At 43.6% G+C, this 12,584-nt stretch overlaps 1 long non-coding RNA gene across 1 annotated transcript; it reads left to right on the top strand.

The window, feature by feature from the left end:
- The first annotated feature begins 976 nt into the window (after positions 1–976).
- Positions 977–10,116, top strand: LOC147246156 (uncharacterized). Its single transcript, XR_015109828.1, has 3 exons — positions 977–1,833; positions 9,595–9,692; positions 9,857–10,116. It is a non-coding gene; the product is annotated as an uncharacterized LOC147246156 (long non-coding RNA).
- The last annotated feature ends 2,468 nt before the right edge of the window (positions 10,117–12,584 follow it).

Raw genomic sequence — 12,584 nt, forward strand, 5'->3', positions numbered from 1 at the left:
GTAAAGGGTTGAGACTGCCACCTTAAAGGCCTGTGGCACATAACCTGTGACGAAGGAAAGATTAATTTGATTTAATATAGAAGTGTTGACTAGAGGGAAGGCAGCCTTAAGGAGGCTTGTTGGGATGGGATCCAGCAGACAAGTGGCTGACTTGGAGGAACCGACTGCAGAAGTTAATTCTGACAGGTCGATGGGGGAGAAGCTGTCCAAGTATGCACCAAGTCTGGGAGGTGCTTCTATGGGGACTGTAGTCTGTCCTCCATTACTGGCAATTTTCGTTCTAATATTCACAATCTTTTCAGTAAAGAAAGAAAGGAAGTCGTTACTGCTGAGAGTTGGGGGGATGCATGGCTCAACAGCACTATGGTTCTTGGTGAGCCTGCCCACGGTGCTGAAGAGGAACCTGGGGTTGTTCTTATTCTTTTCTATCAGGGACGAGTAGTAAGCGCTTCTGGCATTACGGAGTTCTTTTTTATATATTAATAAACTCTCCTTCCAGGCTTGGCGGACTTCCTCGTGCTGGCTGGAATGTGTCTTCCTTTCCAGTTGTCTGGTCTTCTGTTTTAAGGCACGCAGCTCTGGGCTGTACCAGGGAACTATTCTTTTCTGGTTGATAACCTTCTTCTTCAGGGGAGCTACGGCATCAACTGTCCCAAGGAGTGCTGCTGCAGTGCTGTCCACAAGATAGTCTACCTGCGAGGGGGTGAAATCAGCATAACTGCCCATATTATTACAAGATGTGGCAGCAAGCTCTGCTGGAATAAGCTCCTTAAATCTAGAAACAGCAGTGTCAGATAGACATCTACTGAAGCGGGACTTTTTCCCAGGTAGGATATAATTTGTTAAAGTAAATTCAAATGTAATTAAGGAGTGATCAGACAAGATGGGGTTCTGAGGAAGAACTATGATGCGGTCAGCTTCTATTCCATAAGTGAGTACTAAATCAAGGATGTGATTAAAAGTGTGAGTGGGTTTGTTTACCCTCTGACAGAAGCCAACAGAATCAAGAAGCGACTTAAACGCAGTGGCCAGAGAATCATCATTGACGTCCACATAGATGTTAAAGTCACCCACTATAATGACTTTGTCTGAGTTCAATGCTAAGTTAGACAGAAAGTCAGGGAATTCTTCTAAGAACTCAGAATAAGGTGCAGGAGGACGGTACACCACAGCAAGTAAGAGTGGTTTCTCTGCTTTCCAGTCTGGGTGGGAAAAGCTGACAATAAGGCTCTCAAATGAGTTATAGGAACTGTTAGGTCGAGGGTTAAGCACCAAATTTGACTGATAGATTGCAGCTACTCCTCCTCCTCTGGCAGTGGTGCGAGGTACATGGTAGTTAATGTAACCAGGAGGGGAAGATTCATTTAAACTAACATACTCATCTTGCTGCACCCAGGTTTCAGTGAGTGCTAATATACCAATCTGATAATTAGTAATTAAATCGTTCACTAGAAGAGACTTGGATGCAAGAGATCGAATATTAAGCAAACCACATTTAATCGTTTTACTGGGTTGGTTTGCTGGAGCAGTGGTTTTAATTTTAACTAAGTTGCTATAAGTTACTCCTCCAGATTTGGGTGCAGGCTAATAAAGCCTCAGGGCAGACACAGTTTCTATAGGCAGGGTGGGTGACAACACGAAGGAACCAGCAGAGGGGCGTGTTAAACTGCAGTTCTGCCTGCTGGTCTGAACTCTGGGTGCTTGTCAGGGATTAGTATGGCTAATAAATTGGCCTATGTTCCTAGATAAGAATGATTCACCATCCAAAGTAGGATGGACGCCATCTCTCCGAATCAGACCAGGCTTTCCCCAGAAGGAGCTCCAATTGTCTATGTAAGCCACGTTGTTATCTAAGCACCACCTAGACACCGGTATCGGGTCAGCAACACTCCTGCATCTTCATCATGTCCTACTTAAGATTTCTGCATTCACACATCCATTTTGTCCTTAACTATCTAAAGCAGGAATGATATTCTAAGGAATTTTTGTTTTCAAAATATTTTAGAGGCCAAAATAATCCTTGAGGATCCAAGCAGACATTACATTTAAAAAAAAAAGTAAAACTGCTCTTTTACCCTTTATTTATTCAATGGGGTTCACAGGGATTAATGATCTTTTATGGGAGTACTCAGACTGGTCTGCTGGACTCTTGTTTGGGTTTGAGGGTACCTTAAGGGTGGAGCTGCATTTTCACATTCCCATTTGGATTTACTGTGCTGGTCTGAGGTAAACCCAATCAAATTAGTGCCCTGCTGCCCTGTAGTAACTGTTTTAGAAGCCAAAAACACACTTTGAAGACCTTGAGTTTTTGGTCAAGGCTTTAGCACTCAGGACTAATCAGGGTAAAACTTTGTTTTCATCTTTAGTTCTAGCCCTCAAATACTGTTCAAATCCCTTACCTTCACAGTACAAACAAACACACAGTATTTTCAGTAAAGTTACAACCCCAAACCTATTCATAATGTTTAAACGACCTATGCTACTTCAAAAAATGATTGATTAGTCCTTCCTGAATGTTTCAAAGACCAGGGAAATTGTATTTTTTAAGTTTTAACATCACTCATGATTGGTGAAATACATATTTTGGAGAAGAATATCTATTACACAGGATAATTTCATGTAATAAAAAAAGTCGTAATGATTTGAATTTATTCTATTCCATCCATCATCCATTCATTTTCTTCCGCTTATTCCTGTTAAGGGTGGTGGGGGGTGGAGCCTATCCCAGCAGCTTTCAGGCGAGAGGCAGGGTTCACTCTGGACAGGTCACTAGTCCATTGCAGGGCCAACACATATAGAGTCCATCCATCCATTGTCTTCTGCTTATTCCTATAGTAAGGGTCGCGGGGGGGCTGGAGCCTATCCCAGCGTCAACGGGCGAGAGGCGGGGTACACCCTGGACAGGTCGCCAGTCAATCGCAGGGCCAACATAAAAAGACAACCATTCACACCTACGGTCAATTTAGAGTATCCAATTAAACTCGTCCCCAATTGCATGTCTTTGGACTGTGGGAGGAAGCCAGAGTACCCAGAGAGAACCCATGCAGGCACAAGGAGAACATGCAGACTCCACACAGAAAGATCCCGTTCCCGAACCAGGACTCAAACCCTGAACCTTCTTGCTGTGAGGTGTCAGTGCTGACCACTGCACCACCATGGATGCTTCTTGAGCACAGCCAGGCTCAGATTGCTGTGCTGCCCTTAAGAATGCTGCTGAGGCTTCTGTGCGGGGGAGGCGTTGTCATTTTTGCATGGAAGGAGCCACAAGGCCTTTTCCCAGCTCCTCCAAAAGAACCTCCTCCAGTTCTTCTCGCTTGCCCGCCAGGTTGGGTTTAGCTCACTCCAAATAACAAATGCATTTTACATGGATACGTCAATGATGTTGTGGAATATGACAAGAGGCCAGCGGGCAGTTTTCCTCTTGCAGCTGTATGTGCCTCTGACTTTATCAAGATTGTCCACTCCACCATCTTTGCATGGTAGTCAAGGATGATAGCTGTTTTTTTTTTGTCTTCCCGAGTGCTCACCTCTGCAGCCTTATGTAGTGTGCTCATAAGGATCACATTCTTGTTCTTACTTCGGCATGTATGAGACAACTGTGGTGTCCTGAGTAAAGGCAAACACAGAAGAAAAGACCTCTCTTCCCCTTGTTGCAGTTAGGGCAGGTGGGAGCTCAGTTTGTTCCTCCTCACAGTGCCAAACATTGTGATTTTTTTTTTCTTCAGCAGCACCTGATCCAGCTCATGAGATGTGAAGAAATTATCACAGGTCCTCTCAGCCCTTCTGTCATTTCCAATACAACCCACATGCCTTGTTTTAAGGTCATCTTGACCTCTGTCACCTCTTTCCCTCTTTATAAGTTCACACCAACATGACATATAAATTTGACCCCACTGGTAGATGTAAAATCCATCTAAATAGATACGGGTCAAATTTGACCCATAACAGCCTCAAAAGGGCAAAAATGTGTAGCACATATCCAAAATTACATATCATTCATTCATTCATCATCTTCCGCTTATTCCTTACTAGTAAGGGTCGCGGGGGGGCTGAAGCCTATCCCAGCATCTACGGGCGAGAAGCGGGGTACACCCTGGACAGGTCGCCAGTCCATCACCGGGCCAACACACAGAGACGAACAACCATTCACACTCATATTCATACCTACGGTCAATTTAGAGAATTCAATTAGCCTAGCTCCCAAATTGCATGTCTTTGGACGGTGGGAGGAAGCCGGAGTACCCAGAGAGAACCCACGCAGGCACGGGGAGAACATGAAAACTCCACACAGAAAGATCCCACGCCCGAGCCGGGACTCGAACCCGGAACCTTCTTGCTGTGAGGCCACAGTGCTAACCACTGCACCACCGTGCAGCCCCATTATGTATCATTATTTCTAAATTATTTTCATGTATTTTGGGCCACTTCAGGAAAAGTCATCAAGTTTCAGGCTTAAAGAATGATGTTTAGGGTGTTTTTACTGCTGTCAAATGTCAAAACGGGTAAAATTTGACCCGAACAGTAGGTAAGGCCTAGTCTAAGGCCAGTTAGGAGTGAATAGTCCTGTGTCAGTAATTATTTGTAGAGATAACACGATGCTTTGACCACCTGGTGTGTTTTTCTAGACTTTAAAAGTTGTTTTTTTTTTAAAAAAAAGAGAGTCACACTCAGTTCTTGCCTTTCAGTTTAATTCAATACTTCATCTTACACAAGATTTTTTTCCATCGATCAATCCATCTTCTTCCACTTATCTGGGGTCAGGTAGTGGGGGCAGCAGCCGAAGCAGAGAAACCCATACTTCCCTTTCCCCGGCTACTGTGTCCAGCTCCGAACGGGGGATCCCAAGTCATTCCCAGGCCAGCTGAGAGAGATTGTCTCTCTGATGTGTCCAGGGTCTTCCCCAAAGCCTCCTACCGTTTGGACGTGCCCTTGAACACCTCCCCAGGGAGGTGTCTCGGAGGCATCCTGACCAGATGCCTGAGCCACCTCATCTGACTCCTCTTGATGTGGAAGAGCAGCAACTCTACTCCGAGCTCTTCCTGGATGGCAGAGCTTCTCTCCCTATTTCTTAGAGAGCCTGTCAGCCACCCACTGGAGGAAACTCATTTTTGCTGCTTGTACCCAAGATCTTATTCTTTCGGTCATTACCTAAAGCTTGTGACCTTAGGTGAGGGTAGGAATGTAGATCGACCAGTAAATTGAGAGCTTTGACCTTCAGCTCAGCTCCCCCTTCACCACGATGGACGGATGCAGAGTCCGCATCACAGCAACATCTCAAGTCAAGTCAGCAGCACACCACCTGCACCATACACGGTGTTGGCAGTGCACTGCTTCACCTTCCTGAAGCGATGGATGGTGGTCCAGGATCTCTCAAAGCCATCCAGACGTCTTCTCCATGCGCTCGCCAAACTCCTCACATCTTATTTTTTGCCTCAGCAACTGCCAAAGCCACACACTGCTTGGCCTGATGGTACCTGCCAGCTGTGTCCTACTGTATGGGCCGAAAAGGCCTGATAGGACTCCTTCTTCAGCTTGACAGCATCCCTCACCGCCAGTGTCCACCAACCGATTTTTGGATTACCACCACGACAGGCACCAACCACCTTATGGTCACAACTCTGATTGGCCACCTAAACAATGGAGGCACAGAACATGGCCCACTCAGACTAGATGTCCACTGTGTCCCTCGGAACTAGGTTGAAACTTTCCTGAAGATGGGAGCTGAAACTCCTTCTGACGGAAGACTCCATCAGACGCTCCAAGCAGACCCTCACAAGCCAGTTCTGGCTAGTGTCCTCCCACACCATCGGAGCCAACTCACCGCCAGGTGGTAATTAGTTGACAGCTCTGCCCCACTCTTCACCCGAGTGCCCAAGACATACACAACCATGAAGTAGATCATAGATCTGTGGCCCAGGGTTTCCTGGTGCCAAGTGCATGTGTGGACACTCTTATGCCTGAACATGGTGTTCATTAAGGACAGTCTGGGATGATCAGAGGAGCCCCCAAAAAAAAGCACCACTCAGGTTCAGATCAGGGGGCCTCTTCAGGTCTCACTGTCATCACCATCGTAAACATTTAAGTCCCCCAGCAGAACAAAGAATCCTCAATCCAGAAAGGGGGTGGGGTACTCTGAACTGCTATTTGGCGCATAAGAGCAAACAACAGTCGGGACCCCCCCCACACACACACACACGCACACACACACACACACACATACACACACACACACACCCGAAGGTGGCGGGAGACTACCCTCTTGTCCACCAGATTAAACTCCAACATACAGGCACTGAACCAAGAGGCAACTAGTATTGCCACCCCTGCCCGTAGCCTCTCACAGCCCCACCTCAGCTGGGCCCCAAAGGCCCAGACCACCAGGCACTTGCAAGAGATTGCTTGTTGAATGCAGATTCTTATGTAGTCAGGCTGAGGACTTCTATTGTGGGAATTTTTCATAGCCCATGCACTTCATGTGGTGATTTCATAAAGACATGACAAATTTTATGCCACACTCAAAGGAAAAAAGTATAGAGTTGGATCCATGATTACCTGTTAGGTTTTCAGTGAATGGTTAGACCCCAGATGCAGACACAGACACTTGAAATGGGTATCAACAGCAAGGAGAGTTTATTGGAAGCCAGGTAAAGTTTACAGTGGGTTGAGGTCCTAAGGTGACAGCACAGAGGTTGGTTGAGGATCACTAGGGAGGCAGAGGCTGAAGAGCAGCCTGCAGCAGAGCTGTGGCCACTGGAGAGGAGGAGCTAGTGCAGAGTTGAGGAAGGAAAGCTGGGAAGTTGAATCTGGCAGTGGAATCTGAGAGATAAATGGACTCAATTTTATATTGCACTTTTATCACTTTTCTACCTTGGCGGCACTCAAAGTGCTTTACAGGGTCATCTCATTCACCCATTCACACACACACTCACACACTGATGGTGGAGGCTGCCATGCAAGGCGCCAACCTACTCATCAGGAGCAATTATGGGTTCAGTATCTTGCTCAAGGACACTTTGACATGGTCACCGGGGTCGAGGATCGAACCAGCGACCCTTTGGTTGCTAGACAGCCACTCTACCCCTGAGCCATGTCGCTTACCAGATCTGGGCAGAGATCTCTCCGATTCACAGGAAAGGTGAATTCAAAATACTTAGAGTGAGAAACAAACTTAATTCAAGGTGCTGCACTGAATACTACACATGGGTAACAGACAATCTGGTGAAGAGCAGAGGAATGAGCCTGTCTTTTATAGCACGCAGCAGAAAGGTGACTTGATTGCCAGATCAGATGCAGGTTTGTGATGAGCAGCAGGTAACAGAAGGCCTGAGGGATCTCCAGCTGCAAGGCAGCTCCAGACACACTAACACAGAACAAACACACAGGAGGAGACAAACACACAAGGAAAGGGAGAGAATGGAGAAAGCAAAGGGAAAAGACACACTGAACCCTGACACTACTCATGATTTTTTTTTTTTAATTTTATTGTCAGTGTAACAAATGCTATATTGGTCAGACATCTCAGAAGTTAAAAACCAGGATCAATGAACAAAGAATTAGCATGAGACAGACTGATATGACCTTATTTGTGGCATGCCACTTTGGTGTACATGGACATAAAGTTCCATCCATCCATCCATCCATTTTCTACACTGCTTATCCATTAAGGGTCGTGGAGGTGCTGGAGCCTATCCCAGTTGACATTATGTGATAGGTGGGGTACACCCTGGACGGGTTGCCAGTCCATCGCAGGCCATCAGGAGCAATTAGTGGTTCAGTATCTTGCTCAAGGATACTTCGTCATGGTCAGCGGGGAAGTGAGGGTTGAACAAGTGACCCTTTAGTTGCTAGACGGCCATTCCACCTCCAAGACATACATCTCTGGACATAAAATTGAGGACCATATATACAGTATATTGCAATTAAAGAAGTATGGTTTAACCAAAGAGGAAGCAATTACAAAAATTACATTTACAATGGAAATGTGTCTGGATGAAGCTAAAAACCCTCTCTCTTGCTGGCATGAAAGAAAAGTAACATTACTAGTTATTACACATAATGAAGCAGACTTCAATACACTTGAGGAGGGCATTTGCACACCCGACAAAATGACAGCTTTTACTGTCATTAGCAAATAGTTGTACAAAATATCAGCTAGTAGCTCGTTTTTTTTTAGCCATGGTGACATAACACCACTGTGTAATGTGACAGACATTGACATGAATGAAAAAAGTGGATATACAGTACCCTGATCAAAGTTAAAATTGAATCATTGAATGGTGTGTGCAGTTGAACAAAGCAAAGCCCATGAGGATATACATTTTGTGAAGGTATTAAATCCATGATGAATGTTCATACAACATTGGTCAATTTGACAGGGAAATGTTTGTTTTCCCAGATGATTTTAGCTTCTCCTGACTTTAACCTGACATATCAGCTAAGAACATTCAGAGGCAAAATAGCAGACTGAGGGTTCGTTTTGCGGTTGTAACTGACTGAATGTTTGGAAAACTGGAAAAACCACATGTTAATGATTTTTATGTAAAGACATCAAATGCACCCTGCACACAAAGTTCTCATTCATGAAGAGGGAAGCTCTTCCTCATAGGCAACTTTGTGGGAAACCAACTCACCTGGAACAAATACACACACACAAACACACACACACACACACACACACACACACACACACACACTCACACATCCTTGTACTTATATCTTTTTGAGGACTTTCATTGACGTAATACATTCCCTAGCCCCTCACCCTAAACCTAACCACAGCCTAATTCTATCCTCGACCTTAAAACTAAGTCTTGACCTTGAAACAGCCCTTTGAAGATATGAGGACCAGCTAAAATGTCCTCACTTTCCAAAAATGTCCTCACTCTGTTGGTTAAATATGTATTCTAGTCCTCAATATGTAGCAAGTACAAGAACACACAAACACATACAGTGATTGTGGTTGTTATAGGTAAACAGGGGAGATTAAACACCAATACACATAGATGGCAGGATGACAGGCACCATAGTAAAATCGCAGTAAAATAAATTTTATCATAAAAATGTATGTAAATCATGTAAACTAGTGCGATGACTCATTTTAAGGTTGAAAAAGTCTCTAACACAAATATTATAATTACACGAAGCCAAAGCAAAAAAAACTGTCAAATGAACACATTTCTCTCAGAACAGTAGTGTTGCTTGGGGTGGTGAACATAAAGACAACCCTGCAGACATCACAGATCCAGACAGCCAATTTCAATTCAGTTCAGTTCAGAGTTTTTCTGTCTGGAAACTGTTGGTTGAAGCTCATAGCCCTCACGGCTGTTTGTAGTAACAAAAAAATGCCACACACAACCCATTGAATCAGGAATAGGTAGCAACAAGCCAGTTAACACATCTTCGAGCAGGAAGTGAATAGGTCTGCCATGTTTAGCTGACCATCCTCTGTACATGTCACAAATCTCACTCCCACTTAATATTGTTTTTCATGACAGAACACAAAACGCTTACTGGCTCTAACAGGATGATTACACCTTTTTATGTTTTTCTCGTTCTGTTCATGCCTCGATTGGTGATCTGCTGACTCCCTACAAGCTGCTCTAAAACCTTCAGCGGGACTCCAGTGATGGTTCTTATATCTCGACTCATCATGATGGGGGCCGGGCCTATGCTGCTATGGAACTCTCTGCCAGGTTAACAAAAATCTCCTTGATTATTCTCTTTTTAAGACTCACTTCTATTATAATTATTATTGTTATTATCATAATATGTTTTTATTGTTATTATCATAGTATCTTTTTTGCTCTTTCTCTTTACCTTCCTCTTCTCCCTCCTTTGCTTTCTCATCTCTTGACAGTTGACCTTTCACCTGTGTCATTTGGCAGTCAAGGTGTGTTTACTTCATGGCTCGACAGTCAAGAAATCTGAGTACTTAATCAGAGCTATTGTTCTTGTCCTGAGTGTCTGTGTGTCTGTGTGGGTTTGTTTTCTATGGTTTTTATTTTCTGTCTCTCAGGAGAACAAAACAAACAGGGTTTTTTTGTTTCTGTGTATGTTCTTTTGCAATCAAAAGCCAAAAAAGCAGGATCCCGTCAAGATTCACACTGTTGTTGTGTGTCTGAGCCAAACTAAATAAACATGAGACGCTAATAGTTGACTGTCAATCCCAGCAGGCACTGGGCAGGAAACATCCTTAACTGTCAGATGGTGATTTTACCATATTATTGTTAGAAAACAACAATAAACCAACAAAGTGATGATGACTAATAATCTTGCACACAGTCAGTACACACACAGGAAGTACTGAATTTGAACCTCATAAAATAAACATAGAAAATAAATGATGAAGATTTTTAACTTTTTGCTAATTTTTGCAGACTTGAAGTTTATCTGATTTCTTTTGACAGAATAAAAGATACTATGTTGATAAAAGTTTATCATGAGTGTAAATGTCATTGTTGTGTTTAGAATAAATGTGAAGGATATTTCTCAGTCAAGTGATTACATAGAGAGTCAATGTGAAGATGTTTCAGTTTTTGTCTTTCAGGCTGACTTGATCAAACATCGCCATCAGGATGTCATTATTTGCCATTATTTTCATTTGTTAATCATAATTCAATCACAGTTGGACCAGTAGTCATCCAGACATAAGGGAGACTGAGAACTTGCTGAAGACAGTCTTTGCATGTTTGGATGCAGCAGTGATGCAAACTGTAGCAGCTTGGCTAGGATTTTTGAATCATATTCTTCCTGTTGCTGACTTGGATCCAGCGACCTGTAACTTGAATGGAGCACTTGTCTTGCGTGGGCCACCACAGAGATGTCCAAGCTGTCAAAAAGAGTGTGGTCCAATAAAAACCTCATAGTATGCCAGGTCTACCAAGCCTGACTGGACCCACTACATCAGACAAGAAAAGGGCAGATTAGCTTCAAGCAGCGCTGCCTATGGCACATCCAGGGCATCATGTAACAGGGCAATGCAGATATCCTGGAACATGCTCACTCCATCAGCATGCTAGGCCAGTGCTGCCTTAGCTGGTACAGCCACATCAGCAGGATGGATTGTTGCTTGCACCCCTGACTGCCTAAGTAGTAACCTTTCAGCACGCTACAAGGACATTTGCAAACACTAAATGAACTGGGGGTGCTGCAAATGACTGCAGAGCATTGAAATGGAGTGTCGCTGTAAGAATTTGCCACGCTGAGAAGAAGCACACTGCCTTATTTTGCCTAATGCTAATAGCGGTGCTGATTGCCTTTCCAGAGTGGAGCTGCCTGGCTTCAATCGCCAATGCCAAAATAAGACAGACAAACCCAGCGTCAGTGCTGACAAACGCCTGCAACTGTTTTACTTTTTTTACTCTGGTGCTGGATTCTAGTTTGCTTGGTTTTCCTACTGAACCAAAGTTACAAACACCTATAGATCTAGTTCCATGTTGCAATCAGGCAGTAGATGGCACATTCAAGATTAGCAGGGTAAAAACGAACACTGAAGAAATTGCAGGATGGTAAAACGCATGCATCACAGTGTGGTGATTGTGTAGCATCCTAGGCTAATATAGCGTTTGCATAACACACTTTCCATATTAAATGATAAAGCAATACTTCTTCCAAAAAGTGTATTCTGCTCACTAGGCCTCCTCACAAGTTGGTGTCTTGAGCGCATGAAAAAAAAAATTTCTCTGTTTAGAAACACTTGAGCACATTGTCTGGTATAATCTGCATCCTCTTTATCCAGCTGGATGCTCAGTAATCTACAAACACTTTGATTTGAGCTAAAGACAAACAGACCTTTCTGGTTGGCAAATACTGTGAACAAGTGAAAGCTATTTGGTTGCTGGTTGTGCTCACTGAAAAAACACATTTGTCAGTACAGTGAGTATGTGTGAGTTCTTGAAAGGCAAAATACCTTTTTGAGTTACGTATCTATTTAATTCACCTCACCAAGCTCTTGCTAATCACACAGCAGACATCGGGTATCTTGTAGTGTTTCAACGGGATTTAAAGCTCTGCTGGTGTATTTCTGCTGTTGTTGCAATAAAATTGTTAAATTGCCCTTGTCAGGTTTGCCACATTAATGCTCTTGTGAGGGAGCGACCGTATGTAATATGTGGTAGCAAATTTGGCAGAGCTGGATGAAAAAAAATTTAAAAACTAAAGATAATTGTTGATGGTTTTGTCCAGTTTGCCATCTACTATCTAAATCATTCCATATGAAAATGTCCTAAACTAGAACTTTCCTTGACTTCCAGGTTGATTGGAGTCTTGCAAATGCACCACAGCCTTCCTTTGAGTTCCTTTGATTTCCCTTGTCGCTGACAAAGCTGTCAGGTCTGTAAGTCTTCTACATATTTGTGGTAATGCAAATGATGCTTCAATTCCTGACATATTTTACCTTTTCATCCCCCTTTAATATCTTGATTCTTTTTGTGTTTAATTTTCTTGTCCAAACTAATGAACCTGCTTCAGTCACATGACCTTAATAAAGCCTTGAAAGGATTTCAGCTGAGTGGTCTCCACTAACACAAATGCCACTGAAACTCAACCTCAGCCCGTCTGTTTACATACTTTAGCCGCTAAGTACG

This window comes from Aulostomus chinensis, chromosome 17 (assembly GCF_037954235.1).
Source record: "Aulostomus chinensis isolate RoL2024-O1b breed Wild chromosome 17, RoL_Achi_v1.0, whole genome shotgun sequence".
In the NCBI taxonomy this organism is placed as follows: domain Eukaryota; kingdom Metazoa; phylum Chordata; class Actinopteri; order Syngnathiformes; family Aulostomidae; genus Aulostomus; species Aulostomus chinensis.